A 16,515-nucleotide genomic window follows, 5' to 3' on the forward strand; every position below is an offset into this window, starting at 1 on the left:
TACAGCACAAATCTCATAGCCCAGTGAGGGCGCAATGGTGGCTTTAAACCACCTTTGTGCCCTCCCAATCCTAGGCTACTCTAGGGCAGTGGTTCCCAAACTGGGGTTCGTGAACACCTGGGGGTTCGTGAAATGTTACAGGAGGTTCTTGGGAAAAATTCCCTAATGGTAGACAGAGCTGTACCTAGGGATCCCGGGCAGGACAGGGCCAGCAGCCCAGAGACCCTGGACTTCCAAGAGCTAAGTAGATCAAAGCAAGCGTATCTATCACACCAAGGAGATTTAAATTTCTAAACTCCTTATAGGAAATGGAAAGGGAGGTGGATATTTTTTGCTGTTTTTAAAATTAAATAGGCAGCTAGTATTGTTTTTAAAATTATGATGAAGAACAAGTTTAAGCTTTGTTGTAACGTGTTGTTTGCCTGGACTGCTCAAGACCTGAATGCTTGTGTAGGAGGAACTCTTTGAGTTGTCAACACCTTGCGTACTCTCGTGCTGACTATACTGAACAATGAACTGCAAAGGCAGGAGGAGAGAGGAGGCAGCTTATGCTGACGGCGAGGACAGCGATGACGAGATGGAGGCAGAATCTCCATAACCCGGCCCCAGCGTTTTGGAGCTATTGCTATTAACGGGGCATCTTCTACCCATTGAACGCCAAATTTGGCATGGGAAACAAGCACAGACTGGTGGGACCGCATTGTTTTAACGGTGTGGGGATTCGCAGTGGCTGCGAAACTTTTGCATGCGTAAGAGCACTTTCTTAGAACTTGTGACATGCTTCCCCTGCCCTGAAACGCCATAAACATGAGAGCAGCCCTCACAGTGGAGAAGCGAGTGGCATGCCCTCTGGAAGCTTGCAACGCCAGACAGCTACCGGTCAGTCGGAAATCAATTTGGAGTGAGCAAATCTACTGTGGGGCTGCAGATGCAAGTAGCAAAAGCAATCGTTAAGCTGTTGCTTACGAAAGGTTGTGACCTGGGAAACGTGCAGGTGATAGTGGATGGCTTTGCTCAATGGGTTTTCCGAACTGTGGTGGGGCCATAGATGGAACCCATATCCCTATTGCCCCAGAGCGCAGGGCCCCCAGGACGTAACTGCAAGGGGTACTTTTCAATGGTGCTGCAGCACTGGTGGACCACAAGGGACGTTTCACCCACATCCACGTGGGAGCCAGGAAGGGTTCATGACGCTCGCGCTTCAGGAGCACTAGTCGTTTAAACGGCTGCAGCAAGGGAATTATTCCCAGACCAGAAAATAACGGTTGGGATGTGGAAATGCCTGTAGTTATTCCTGTGGGACCCAGCAACCCTTGATGCCATGGCTCATGAAGCCATACACTGGCAGCTGGACATGGTCAGGAGCTGTTCAACTACAGGCTGAGCAGTGCCAGATGGTGGTAGATGTGCATTGGCCGTTTAAAGGTCGCTGGCAATCATTACTTACTCGCTCAGACCTCAGCCAAACCAATGTCCGCTTGCTATGCTGCTTGCTGTGTGCTCCACAATCTTTGTGAGACTAAGGGAGACATTTTATGGCTGGTGGGAGGCTGAGGCAAATCACCTGGCCGTTCGAGTACCAGACCAGAGACCAGGGCGATTAGAAGAGCACACTGGAGGCGCTGCGCATCAGAGAAGCCTTGAAACGAAGTTTCAGCATGGCCCAGGGTACGGTGTGACTCTGTTTGCTTCCCCTTGATGAACCCTCCGCACTTGATGACTTATTCAGTGTAAGCAACCCACCTCCCCCTTTGATTACAGTGGCGAAGGAAATAAATTCCGTCTCGTTAAAATCATTTATTATTCATTAAACAGTAATTATGCATCTGTTAAAAATCATTGTTTTTCCTTACTACTTCTGTAAGCAACCCACCCTCCCCCTTTCGATGTATCTTTTACAAAGGAACTATATAAAAAAAGCAGAGAATTAGGAAGGTATCCCTGGCTGCTGTGCTTTGGAGGAGGGGAAGGGAAGGCCATTAAGCACATGTAGCGTAATTACAGCCTTTTACTTGAACTCCCAGGGGGGTGGAGGAGTAGGCGTGCAGAAAGCCTTCCCCACGCGCTTCTTACACGTTGGGTGAGGGAGATTGGGACGTGGGCTTGCAGGAGGTTATACAGGGGTGCAGCGGCACTCTGCTACTGCGCGCTCTTCCTGAGATCCACCATGCGTTGCGAGGATATCAAGTTTGAGCAGGCAGATCCAGCGTTGCATCTCGCCAACGCGGTCTCCTGCCTAGCCCTCTCAGATCTTCACTGGCATCTTTCCTGTACTTTGCTACCAATATCCTTCAATCATTCGTTTATCCTCTCATTGCGTGTTACTTCAATAATTTCTGTGAACATTTTCACTCGCGTCTTCTTCTTCTTCGCCGTATCAGAGCACGCACTCGTGATGGCGTAGGACTGCAAGAAATGTGAGCTGCATGGGGGAGGCAACCAGGGTGATAGTATGTGGTACCTTTTACAGAACAATGTAGTAACTCTTTCACAAAACACATCCACCTTACAGAGACATGTGATCTCGTCGCATTTTGTATCGTTTAATATCATTCTGTTGTGACTGTGTGGCACACACACAGACGAAGGTACGGCCACCCTACATCCATCTGGCGAGGAAGTGAAGCTTTAAAAGTTTGACTTCTCCGCCGTTCATATACACATGATCTATATGATGCCTTGCTCTGTTAAGAGAACCTGCAAAGCCCAACCCCCCTCTTCACATCCACAACAGCGCATGCTCCTATCATATACGATCGCTGCTAGTGCTCACCCTACTTCACCCCCCGCAGCGCGTTGTGTGGTAGCTGGGGAAGAATCCTGCTTGCCAGACGCTGAAAACTCGTCGCTATCCCTCCTCCCATCCCCCGCTCTGGCCATTAGCAAAATCGCCATGTCTGCCCCCCCATTTACATTCCTGATTTTCTACAGGACAATGAGTGATATCTCTCTCCTGACAATACACCGCAGGAGGCAGATCGTTGTTTCTGCAATGCCTTCAGTGCAATGCCTTCATGCCTGCAGTACCAAATGTCTTGCAAAATGCATAGGCGTTGAAAAGTTACCTACTATGGGGGAACGGATAAGCTGCCTTGGCCAGAAATGTTCTCATATATCATAAGGCTTTTGAGTTCCTCCACGATCGATTCATGGAATTAATTTGGAGGATTTTCGCTCCATCCCCAGACATGTTAACGAAATTTTCTGTAACCGTACTGGCTGGGACTGCAGCAAAAGCCCTGGTGTCAATGCGATCTAAAAACCATCTTGTTTTAATCCGTGTTGATACAGAATGAAGGGACACTTACCGGAGGTCGCTTCCATGGCTTCACTGTCTGGGCTTGTCGCTTGGGAGCGCAGGGACTGTAATTCGGGGTCTCAAAAAGATCTGGTGTTGGGTTTACGGACTGCTGTGTGCTCTCACCATGGTCTTCTTCATCCTCATCTTCCTCCATCTTCCCCTCGGCTACATCCTCAGAAACACTTGATATTTCAATTCCAAGTCTGAATCCATGGACAGGGGTGGCACTGTAGCGCTGAACCCCAAATTGCATGTAGTTCAGCATAGAAGCGGCATGTTTTCGGCTCAGAGCCTGACTTCCGTTTGCTTCTCTGGTTTTCTGGTAGCCTGCTAAGCTCCTTCACTTTTACTCTGCACTGCAGGGAGTCCCTGCTGTGCCCTTTTTCAGCCATAGACTTTGAAATTCTTTCAAAAACTTTTTCATTTCTCTTTTGGAACGCAGAGCTGTGAGCACTGAGTCCTCACCCCAGATAGCGATCAGATCCAGAACCTCCTGTGTGGTCCAAGCTGGCGCTCTTCTTCGATATCAGGAGACTGCATTGTTACCAGCTATGAGCGCTTTGTTGCTCACCTGTGTGTGCTGACCCCACGCTGGACAATCAGGAAAGAATCAAAAGTTCGCGGGGATTCAGGGCTTTTTCCTGTTTACCTGGCCAGTGCATCACAGTGTAGTGTCCGATGCTATCATGAGTGCCCTGTCACAATGGTTCAGAAACCAAAATGGGAGTGGCTCACTTGGGACAGAGTCAATCGCTCCCTTCTTGTTTCTAAAAATAGAGTACGTCCTGCCTGGACTGTCATAGCCCCGGCTGCCTGCCTCCAAGTCCCCCACCCCCGTGTATGTCACGAATAAGTCTATGTTTCTTATTCTTTATTCCTCACGACTGCATGACACAAATGGGGGGGGCCCTGCCACAGTAGCTGCGGAGGGTTGGGAGAGAGGGAAGCAATGGGTGCGGTTCTGCGGGGAACCCCTGTTAATACAGCCACGGAGTAGCTGCGCTCTCTAATACACTTGACTCTTCTTGTAGCAGGACAGACTCTATTTTTAGAAACCATAAGGAGGGATTGACTCAGTAACCAGTGAGTCAATCCAAGTTTGCTTTTGCGTTTGCGCCCCCAGCTGATTTTAGCCAGGGGCAATCATGATAGCAGCAGACAGTTCAGAGAAGGAGAGATAACCATCATGTCATTATCAGTTTTCTCCAGCAGTAGAGACGGTACAGAACAAACTGGTAACATCTGTGCTATCATTGCAAAAGCAATTGAATGCTGGTGTGTAGCGCTCGAGTGTCGCCTCTGTCTCCACGCATCTAGTACACAATGGTGACGGGAAAAACAAAAAAGCGGCGAGCTGTCTAGGGCTGCCGTGCTATTGTTTCTGCAAGGGCAATCCAGGAAGAAAAAGGTGTGAAAGGACTGTCTGCTGATGTTTCCCGAGCAAGGAATGACTGACGACATTTACCCAGAACCCCCGCGACCACTAACATTAGCCTCAGGGGTGGAGGATCATGGAGGAAGGAAGGGGTGCTGAGGACTCCAGCTATCCCACAGTCCTCAGCAGTCTCTGAAAACTATTGCATCTTGGCTGAGCGCCAATGTCTGTAGCTTACAACACAGTGTCTCGCATGGTTCACGGAACAGCCATCAGTCTCTTCCCCACCCCAGCACGAGAAATGAAAGTTAAATAAACCAAACCTTGAGTACTTACAATGTCACCCTCTTGTACTGAAGCTGCGCTAGATAGAGGCGATGCTGCAGCACTGAAGAGTATTATCTGCTCCTCTCCCCCTCCCTGGTGGTAGATGGTACAGTACTACTGTAGACAGCAGAAACTGTTACTGTCTCACCTCTTTTTGTTCACTCAGTAAATGGACAGAATGGATAATAACCTGTGAAATTTTGAAACAAAATTGGGATTGATTCACTTGGGACTGAGTCAATCCTGCCCTTTATGTTAATAAAAATAGAGTCAGTCTGGACAAGAATAGGATCAAGTGTATTAAGCAGTGTATCACAGCACAGACTGCTCCGCGTCAGTATTCACAGAGGGAGCCCTGCAAGTAACGCAACCGTTGCTTCCCACCTACCTGCTGGCTACCATGGCAGTGACCCCCCCTCATTGTTGGCATGATGTATGAAGAATGCAGGAATAGAATCACAGACTAGTTAGTGAGATAAAATGAGGGGGAGGCAGCCTCCGGGCTATGACAGTCCATGCAGTTCAGAATCTTTTCTTTACACAAAGAGAGAAGGGTCGTTGATGAAGCTCAGCCCCCAGATGATAAGATGAAGACAGTTACCAGCCGTTCTGTACCATCCACTGTCAGAAAAGGGAGTCATTCCCATTTTCACCCAGAGCCCCTGGCCAGACTTAGCCAGGAGCACTCACTGGGCGACCGTTCTAACATGGAGGGGCAGAGGAGCGGATAACTGCTCTTCACCGCAGCAGCAGCATCGCATCTGCCAGCAGCATTCAGTACACAGAGATGACATTTACAGTACTCAAGGAATTATTATTTTACTTTTCTTTCAACGGTCCGGGAGGGGGGAAGAGACTGACGAGCTGTTCCGTGAACCACGCAAGACACCGTGTATTAAGCTACAGACATTGGGCGCTCAGCAAGAATGCAAAATAGTTTTCAGAGACTGCGTGGAGACTGGTAGCTGTAGTCCTCATTACCCCTCCCTCCCTCCATGAGCATCCGTTTGAGTCTCTGGCTTCCCGTTACGGTTGTCACGCACGCTGTGTATCTGGAGTTTATTTTCAAACGCGTTTGGCATTTCCTGTTCTTTAACGGAGCTCTGATAAAACAGATTTGTCTCACCATACAGCGATCAGATCTAGTATCTCCCTAAGGTTCATGCAGGAGCTATTTTGCATTTGAACTGCATCGCCCCCGTGCTGATCAGAGCTGGACACGTGAAAGCAGGAAATGTCATTCTAAAGGTCTCGGGGCTTTTCCTGTTTACCGCATCTCCGCATCCGAGTTCGGATTGCGGACTAGAGCGGTCAGTGGTGCACTGTGGGATACCTCTAGAGAGCCAATAATGTCGATTTCCGTCCACACGAACCTAATCCGAGTTATCACTATCGAATTTAGCGCTACTCCTCTCGTCTGGGAGGAGTTCCGAAATCGATTTTAAGGAGCCGTTTACAATCGATATTAATGACGACTCGTCGTGAACGGGTACAGCGTTAAATCGGTATATCGGCCATTAACCATTAAAGTCGCAGTGTAGACCTGGCCTAACATGCTTATTACACACTATTTATTATTATTATTTATCATATAAGTATTTTATTATATTATGAAAATGCAACACTCTTCCAAACATCTCACTTCTACTTGTATCAGTTTGAATAAGCCTTTTGAACCAGCTCCTAGTTTCAACAAGGAGTATCAGATGTGAAACATCATATGAAGGTATTTAAGAAGCCAACGAACGGTCAGGATACCGTTTGTGATCTCAGGGTCCATGATTGCTGTGCTATGGCGTTTGCTCAATGCACTCCGGGAAAAAGGCACCAAAGGGTTGTCTGCTGCCTTCACAAAGGGAGGGGTGAGGCTGTACCCAGCACCACCCGGGGCAATGTTTTCTGCCCCATCAGGCACTATGCTCTCAACCCGGAAGTGGGAACTATGGGATAGCTGAGGAACAGCTACCCACAGTGCACTGCTCCTGAAATCGATGGTAGCTTTGGACCACGGATGCAAACAATCGATTTCGTGATCCCACTGTGGACGCGCTAAACCGATTTTATTAGATCTGTTTTGTAATATCGGTTTAAGCTAATTCGAAATAATTGTGCAGTGTAGACGTACCCTTATAAAAACAAATTTTATATTTCCAAGATCACTACTCTTATAGTTTATACTTGGGTAAAGGAGAAAATCCTGGAAATATTCATTTTTAGGAGGGGGTTTGCGAGACTGGACATTTTAGTGAAAGGGGTTCACAGGTTGTTAAAGTTTGGGAACCACTGATCTAGGGACTAGTGGGGCCCCTGACAAACTTTGGACAACTATGGTGCCTGTCCAAAGTACAGCAACCTCCTTGGAATTCCAGAGGTGCTGCAGTGCCGCCTGGAATCATTGCAGAACTGTACACAGTGTGTCCCCTTCCTTAGCCCCAGCTCTGGGATACCCCTATGCCAGAACTTGCTAGGGAGTCCTCAAAGGCAGCATTATGGCTGTCTGGTGCAGTTCCTGTGCCAGCAGAATGCGCTCGGAGCTGGGGCTTTTAGTGGTTCTCTACACCAGGGTGGTGCTTTTACCAGGTGCAAAGGGGCCAGAGCAGGAGTGAAGAGGGTGATTTTTTAAACACTTTCCCTCTCAACTCATAAAATGCACAGGTCTGCTTTTGGTCTATAAATAGTTGGTTTGGCCAATTTTGGGTAAAGAGAGGCATAGAAGAAAGTAAAATGAAATTCATGCTTTGGGGAAAAGTCTTGTGCGTGACATGCATTTGCACAAACATGGCATGGTTAAAAGACTGTTCCTAACACTGTGTTCTTTAGGGCTAATCTGTTAATAGTCCAAATCTATGTTCACCAGGATGGTACTAATTCTCAATGTGGGATGTCACTTACTTCTCTGAACCCCTCTGCCATGGCAACAAACTAAACATTTTGGTTTTTTGATGGCTAAAGAAATTACTCAATAATTTAGAGTATTTACCATAGCTGTTGGGTATTTTTAGCTCACAGATACTGACATTTCTCCCTGGGTGAAATTCACTCTACGCAGAGAGCCAGTACGAGATCTAACCCACTTAAGTCCTATTTCGAGGTCTTAAGTGATGCACAAACATGTGCTGGTCCTCTGCACAGAAGTGAATTTCACTCACTATGATCACTAATAGAATCCACTGCTATTGATGCCCAGGCATTCATCTTGCTGATTTCACATTAACCCAGAGATCATGAGCCCAAAGGAACAATTCCTTCCCACAGCTCCTCCTGAGTCAGCACAGATACGTGTTCCCCCTTATTCTGGGCTGAGCCTAATGGCTCAGTTTAGCCCTACATCACGTGGATGTTTTCCTCAGCTGTAAATGATAATACCTATCTACCCCATAGGCATGCAGTGAAGATTAATGCTTATTTAGGATTTAGGGACAAATAAAATCAAACAGGATCTGACCATGCTTGTGTGTGATGAGGTGTACAAACATTGCACCACAAAGGAAGGGGTTAAGGAGCCACTCTGAGCCCAGCTAATCCCTCCCCACCACACCTGCATGCCTGGGTTGGAGGAGAAGCTTAAAAGGAGAACAGACTAGCTCACTGGCAGTGGAGGATAATAGCCTTGTATTCTGTTAGCTTTTTGTAGTGAGGCCTGTGAGGGTGTTCAGCTGCCTGGGATCTCTGACTCTGTGACCTACTGAGCAAAGGGATTCTTGACACTCAGAAGGTCTGAAATTTCCTTTTGATATATATTGTTTAATGTCTTTGCTTGTGGAGAGAAAGGGACTGGTAGAAAGTAATTCAGGAAAGCAGTAGTACAGCACCTTTGGGTGCTGACTTTAGATGCCTTCCACAGAGCCCTGAACTGGAAGCTGGTGGAAAGGGTGGGCCTGGGTTTCCCCACCTACACCTAAGGGGTGCAGAGAGCTGCGAGCCTTCCCTGGCAGGGGAGAATCCGGATGGGCAAAAGGGCTTCTGAAACCAGAGGAGTAGAGACATTGAGGCATAGATTTGGGGGAGGCCAGGTAACTTCTTGACTGAGCCTATGACTATCCTTTGGCTGGACTGCTTTGTACATCTTGCATGGAGCAAGGCCCTATGTGACCTGGTTGGAGGGTAGAATGTCATTGAGCCTCTGAAGCTAGTGTCCTGCCTGTGAGCTCCCAATGAGTAACTACAGCCAGACCAATTGTGACCTTCTACAAGGGGGTTTCCTGCTGGTGAATTGCCTACTGCATTGTCACATGCAGTATTGCAAACCCCAAGTAAAAAATAATGAGTCAGCTCTACAAAAATCATGAGATTTTTCTCTTTAATTAAGTTCTTTTATTTGCCTCCTTTCCCTGAATCTTTATGGTGTACTGGCGTCTTCAACCATGAGGGTTAGAAATGTACTTTCATTTTTTTTAATGAAAGTTAAGATTCTCATGTAATCCCATGTTTTCAAGAGCTGGAGCTTTGAGGAAAATATCAAAGACTTATGACACTTCAAGGAATTTTCCACACAAGTCAAGGTAAAATGGTTTGATTTGATCTTTTGTATTTTTCCATAAGAATTACCTTCCTTAAAGCAGGCTTGCCAGCACAGTGGATTAAAACCAGATAAATAAAACTGCATATTATGTGGTTGTTCAGAGTTTATTAGCAAGAAGTTGCATTCACTGTAACAGTCAAATAAATACAGAATGTAGCTTTGAAAATCCAGACCACTTCTTACATCTTATAATGAAATCAAACTTTCCATGGTTATAACAGAGATAATGTTAAAACAACTATATATATGGAAAAAGAAACCAACACACACACCAATCAATGGAAAAAATCTGTGAATTAAATGTGTCTCTTGGGACAGCAAAGTTGAACTTGGCCAGTAACAAATTTGCCTGATAGAGGCAGATTTTGCAGCTCTGTTAATTATACTTTGCACCTTAACATCCAGAAAATTTCACTTCTTATATGAGGCAAGTATCATTTATTCTTTTGCATTTTTAATAAATTGGTCCAAATGTCTTTGCTTCTCTGTTTATTTTTTATTACAAATATGTCTTGTACTAATTACTTATGAACTTCCTAGTACTAAAGCTTTTCCTGTTAATTTTTAGTTTTCACAAAGCAGTAAAAGGCATGTGAAAATAAACCATAAGCTGTTTTTTAAGAAGTTCCCAAAGGAGTTCCATGCATCCTATTAGACAAAGTCATGGGGAACTTGCTGGAAAATAATGACCTCTTTTCAGTGGAAAGAGATGAGAAATAAATCCCCAGAGCTCACACTGTTCCTGCAGCTGCTGCCTACTGATATTAGAGCACAGCTTAAAACATCTGAGTGACCTACTCTCTCTAAAGACATTAATAAACTAGTCCAACCTAGTTTCATCAAGTAACATGTGATCTGGATTTAGTTGAGATATAGACAGTGTCCAGGCTTGTACGAAAATTATGGGTAGCAAAAACTGTCTTCTGTATACATGAATCACAGGCTGAGGGGTGTAAGACCTTGTTCAATCATGTAGAAATAGCTGTAATTTTCCTGCACTCTGTGAGGGAATAATTGTTATGTTAGAAGAGGAACACATGTTTTTCCCACCTGCTCCTGCTCACCTATCTGTCTAGATTTCTATAATGGCCCATCACTATAGTATGTGGATACTATATGTATTTAAAGGAAATGCTCAGAATCTGTTTTTCTCTGTCTCATGTGCTCCTCCATGCTCTGGAGTTCATAGTTAGGGCCCTACCAAATTCACAATCCATTTTGGTCAATTTCCCAGTCATAGGATTTTAAAAATTGCAAATTTCATGACTTCAACTATTTAAATCTGAAATTTCACAGTGTTGTAATTGTAGGGGTTCCAACCCAAAAAGGAGTTGGGGGGATGGGGCACAGAGGTTGCAAGGTTATTGGGGGGGGGGGGGTTGTGGTACTGCAGCTGGTGGCAGTGCTGCCTTCAGAGCTGGGCAGCTGGAGAGCGGCGGTCGTGGCTGCTGGCTGGGAGCCCAGCTTTGAAAGCAGAGTCGCTGTCAGGAGCAGCACAGAAGTCAGGATGGCATGGTATGGTATTGCCACCCTTATTTCTGTGCTGCTGCCTGCAGAGCTGGGCCCTCGTCAGTAGCCACCACTCTCCAGCCACCCAGCTCTTAAGTTGGCATCGCAGATGTGAGGGTGGCATGGTATGCTATTGCCACTTTTACTTCTGCGATGCTGCTGGTGGGGCGCTGCCTTCAGAGCTGGGCACCCAGCCAACAGACACCGCTCTCCAGCTGCCCAGCTCTGAAGGGCAGTGCAGAAGTAAGGGTGGCAAGTAATTTACTGTTATAACAAGCAGGAAACTCACTCTGCAGATGAAAATTGCCTGAGGTGGCCTGCTTCTGTCAGATCTGCAGTGCATCTTTCTATATGTACAGCCACATAGGGTTGCCAACTTTCCAATTTCTTAAAACCAGACACTACAGAACCCCCACCACCTCCTGCCTCTGCTCGCTCACTCCTCCCCACTCACATGCTCCTCCCTCCAGGACCCAGCAGAGCTAGGTGGGGAGCTGAAGTGGAGTCTGCCCACAAAATGCAGGTAGGAGTCAGCTCTGGCTGAGAAGGGGCTGGTGCAGGTTGATGACCCAGCGCCTCCGGTCTCCACGCCCTGGGCCAGGCTGGCAGTGGCATTTGCAGGCAGCAGTCATGGAGGGGGTGTGGGGTGCTTCAGTCTCTCTGGATGAGCTGGGCCAGGCTGGGGGAAATGCCATTTCCTCCCTGTTCTGTGTGTGCGAGCTGGGTTCCAGACTCCACAATGAGATTCATGACCTGAGTTTTAAGCGCGCTGCTCCCCCACTTTCCTGGGCTGGGCCAAGCTCTCATCCGAGTGGCATAGGGAGGGAGGTGAAGCGGGAGCTGGTACTGCAAAGTAACTTCTCCCTAGTTGCGTCTCTGGTGCTGGTCATGCATGTCTTGAAGCCCCTGGAATGGCTTCCCAGGAAGATGGGGGGTGGGAGCACAGCCAGAGAGGAGGGTGGAAAATAGGATGTGATCCAAACGCAATCCCACAGCATGGATTGGCACCCCCTGGCTCACAGGGATGCTGCCCCCAGCTCTCTGCAAGTGCCCTGCTATGGTCATGCTGCAGTGGGTGGTGCCTTGGCACCCCCTGTTCTGGCTCCCCTGTGGGCAGTAACTGGACTTTTGGTGTCCAGTCAGTATTTCTGACCAGACACTGTACAGGTCCCTTTTTGACTGGACTTTCCATTAAAAAAGTGGACACCTGGCAACCCTAACAGCAGGCACTTCCACTATCAAGGGGTCTGTGTCTAGTGGGGCTGGAAGTATCATAGTACCTTAGCAGCTGCCTCCATCCAAAGCTCATTGAAATTAATGGAAAGACTCCCATTGACTTCAATGGGTTTTGGATCACCTCCCAGTAGCCTATTTCTAATAAAAGGCATGAACCTTGCAGCATGTGCTTTGCCTCACTGCACCCCACCCCCCAAACCACACCTCTGGGGATATTACAGAGAGCAGGAAAGGGGAATGATGGCAGATGGGAACAAACCTATCCAATGATCATTATTGTGGAAACTAATTCTCAGGACCATTGAAAGCTCTCCTCCCTCACTATGCCCAGGCTTTTCATTTGTCGCCAACTCTCATGGAGGTAACTGCTGCTTATTCTCATCCAGTGGCTCTATTGTAAACAGGTTCCTTTTCCTGTCAAGGGCATAAAAGCTGCAAGGAGTATGGAAGGAAGAACTTCGCAAGGAGCTGGAGGAAGCTATCAGATAAGGGAGGCGGTGATGGCTGTGGGAGATGGGAGAATACATTGAGGATTCTGGGGTGGAACTAATTAATTGGGCTGTGAAGTGGGGAAACATGGCACATTCAGTATTTTTTAATTGATATGAAAACAAAAATAACTAGTTAAAGGCCAATGTATAGATCTGTCTATTTACTGCAGCCCACCAGTGACAAAGGCTCAGATCCTCACAGGTAGTTAGGAACCTCACTCCCATAGAAATTTGAGGATCTGGGCTCAGTTGTCTATTGTTCTCAGTCCTGGGCAGCAGTAAGTTGGGTGCACTGGACTCTGTGCCATGCTTCTGCTGCAGTGAGCATGGTGGTGCTGACATTTATAGGGCAAGCCCATATGCTTATGTTTGGAAGTCTTGGGGGAAGGACTGGTGTATTGACTATGCAAACAGGCTGTTCTCAGGCTCCTCTGCTCCTGTTCTCAGGCTGTTCTTTGGCTTCCATGGCCTCCCTATTTTCCTGCCTATCAGCTGTTTGGGGGTAGGCTGTTTCCAGCAGGCTTTTTATATGTAACCCACAGCTCCTCTATGTCCTTTGCAGATGGAATCCTTTTGCTCTGTCACATGGATCTTCCCTATGAAGTTCTCCACAGCAGAGCAGCCTAGAGCCCCTAGTGATGACCTGGATGGCAGAAATGAAGAAATGTCCCTAGTGAGCCCAGAAAGATAATGGGAGAGCACCTGAATTTACAGCTCAGGTGGTGACTGTCCTGGAATAACCCAAGAGATACAGAAAGGCTCAGGGATACATTTGCTTTCTGGAACACACGTCCTGAACTTTCTTACACTACCCATCCAAACCAGCAGCTCCCCCAGTGCTGGAGGAATATCCCTCACCCACTTTCCTCCTTCCTGCCATATAACCGGCACTCTTAGCTGGGAGGTGGGGGAACACTGCCCCCTACCTCCTGGAACCAGGGCCAGATTAAGGTTATGAGGGGCCTAAGGCTAGTGGGAGGGAAGGGCCTAAGTATTAATTGCATATTGCAAAAAAAATTATGAAGTTATCAAACATTTATCCACATACATATTTACATATTATTTATTTATGTAAAATTAACAAGTTTATTCTATTCTCACTACACTCAGTTCTTCGAACAATTTTTTCCCCTAGCTTAGCTGTGGCAAAGCCATGAATGATGTCATCGTAATTCAAAGACCAGCTAATTGCATTCTCAGTGCTCAAGAGGGACAAAACACTGAGATGCTCTTGAGTCATGGTGGATCAGAGGACATTTTTGACCCTTGTTAGAAGACAGGAGGAACGTTCTCCACTACAGTTAGTGATCATTAGCAACAAATACAGCCATAAAGCAGTTTCAACATTTGGGAAACATTCTATCACATTAGATTCAGAGATAATTTGGTACATCCAAATAGATTTGCTTTCATCATCTTTTCTCTATGTATCTGAGAGCGATGTGAATTCAACAAATTAAAGAAATTCTTTAGTAAAATCTGCTGTGAGATCATCTGGGTACTTCAGACACAGACATTTGATATCTTCATTTACTTTGGAACTTGAAATGTTAGGCGAAAAATTTGTCAGTACACTAAAGGTTTTGTCAATATTTTTGTAAGCTTTGATCCAATGTTCTAATGAAATCTTCAGTTTGTTGATGATTGTGATGAAGGTATTAACTCTGAAGGCCTCCCTGTCACTGAATGAGTGGGCAGTTGCATCATTGCACTTCTTCTGTCTTCTGGGGTGTTGGGCTGACTTATACTCATGGTTAGCAGTCCTTGCAGCCTCCTGAATTTCATATTCATCAAAACTATCCTGCATTTGTTGAAGAACAGTTCCAAGACTCCTCATGAGGTTTAGAGTAGTGGAAAGATCAATTTGAGCACTTTGCAAGCTTAGACAGCACCTGCTGAATGGCTGAAGTATATCATTCCAGAACTCACACAAAATACCAGTTTCCAAAGTGCGCATTGCATCACTCAGGATCTTTGCATCTTTTCTTGTTGCTGATTTTTGAGATTCATCGTCCTTGATGCTCTCTAGCACTTCAAGGATGTTGGGGTATCCCAGAACAACTGTATTCACAGCTTCAGAGTTGGCACTCCACCATGTCCCTGAGAGTGATTTGGGCACTGGGCATCCTTTTGGTAGTGAATCTCTAGGAATTATCCAATGACTGGTTGATGCAGAAAAAAATTGTACAATTCTGGGACAAATCCAAAAAAAGAATCTGTTTCAACACAACAACCTATGGCAGACTGGCCAACAAGGCTGCGTGAGTGTGCAGCAACCAAAATATTGCACTCTTTTATCTTTGCCTGCATCTCTGAATATTTGCACTCATATTACTTGCATTGCCATAGCTTTGGCCACGACAAAAGCTGATGTCAATCCCATGTTCGGTGAGGAAGACATGTAGATACGAGGCAAGATTCTCCCCTGTGTGGCTGGTGATGTTTATGAAGGTCATGACATGCTCAACTGGTCTGCTGGGTAGCACATTATGCAAGATGACAGTCAACTGATCTACATGACACATCCAGTGTTGAGTCAGTGGACACTGAAAAATATCCCACATCTTTAATCTCATCTACAATGGCTGACAGTGTCTTCTTTACCAGCAGTGCAATCAATTCGTCACAAATAGTCTTTGATAGATATGATATATGGCCTTTTGCACAATTTGCATGTTCATTGATGTGCTGAGCTAAGAAAGGGTCAAACTTAGCGATTAGCTCTAGAATGCCAAGATAATTGCCATTATGTTTTGATCCAACAGTCTCATCTGAGCCACGGAATGGCAGACCATACTCTGCAAGAAAAACTATTGTTTCAACTATGCGTCTGAGAACATTCTTCCAACAAGCACGAGCATCCAAAAACTGGTTTTCCATTTGGGTATCAATTCTGCCACGTTCTTTCAGGTACGGTAGCTGCTTACTGACAATGTATTCTGCTTACTCATTGCATGATTGGTAATGTATGCAGTATTCTTCCAATCATTGAAGCCTTCACAGAACATTCCCCACTTTTTGGTATCAGAAATCAGGCAGCAATAGAAACAGTACACTTTCTTCTTAGAAGGCGAATAGATGAGCCATTCTCACTTGCCAATCTGTTTGCTAGGCTTCACATATTCAAAAAATGATTTGGTCAGATGATAATTCTGATTGGTGTATTTGTCAATGAAAAATCAGCATCTAGATTCTGGCATTTCTGTGGGCTCGTCTCAGTCCAGTATGTAATGAGATCTTGAGAAGTCGTGTCCCACTCACCTAGATCATTGGAGAAGGATATTTTTGTATTACTATCACTGGGAAAGTGTTCAGAGGAGTGGGGTGAGACTGCAGCTGGAGAAGTCACAGGAGGCTGCTCCTTTTCATCAGGCACAGGCAGAGCAGGTTCACTTGGGCTAGTATTCGTCTGGATTTTCTCACCACCAGGCTAGGGTTTGGCTACACTTGCAGGTGTGCAGCGCTGGGAGTTAAGGCTGTCTTCATACAGCTGTGTAGGGAAAGCGCTGGAGTGCGGCCACACTAACAGCTACCAGCGCTGCAGTGTGGTCACATTTGCAGCATTTGCAGCACTGTTGGGAGTGGTGCATTATGGGCAGCTATCCCACAGAGCACCTCGTCCCATTTTGTCGCCATTTTGGCGCCGTGGGTTGTGGCAAGGGGGCGGAGGGTGCGGGTCATTCTGCTTCCTGTCCCAACGCCCCGTGATGCATCACTTCACACCCCAGCAATCCCTGTTATTCCGTCCACATTT

The sequence above is a fragment of the Chelonoidis abingdonii genome, chromosome 4 (assembly GCF_003597395.2).
Source record: "Chelonoidis abingdonii isolate Lonesome George chromosome 4, CheloAbing_2.0, whole genome shotgun sequence".
Classification (NCBI taxonomy): domain Eukaryota; kingdom Metazoa; phylum Chordata; order Testudines; family Testudinidae; genus Chelonoidis; species Chelonoidis abingdonii.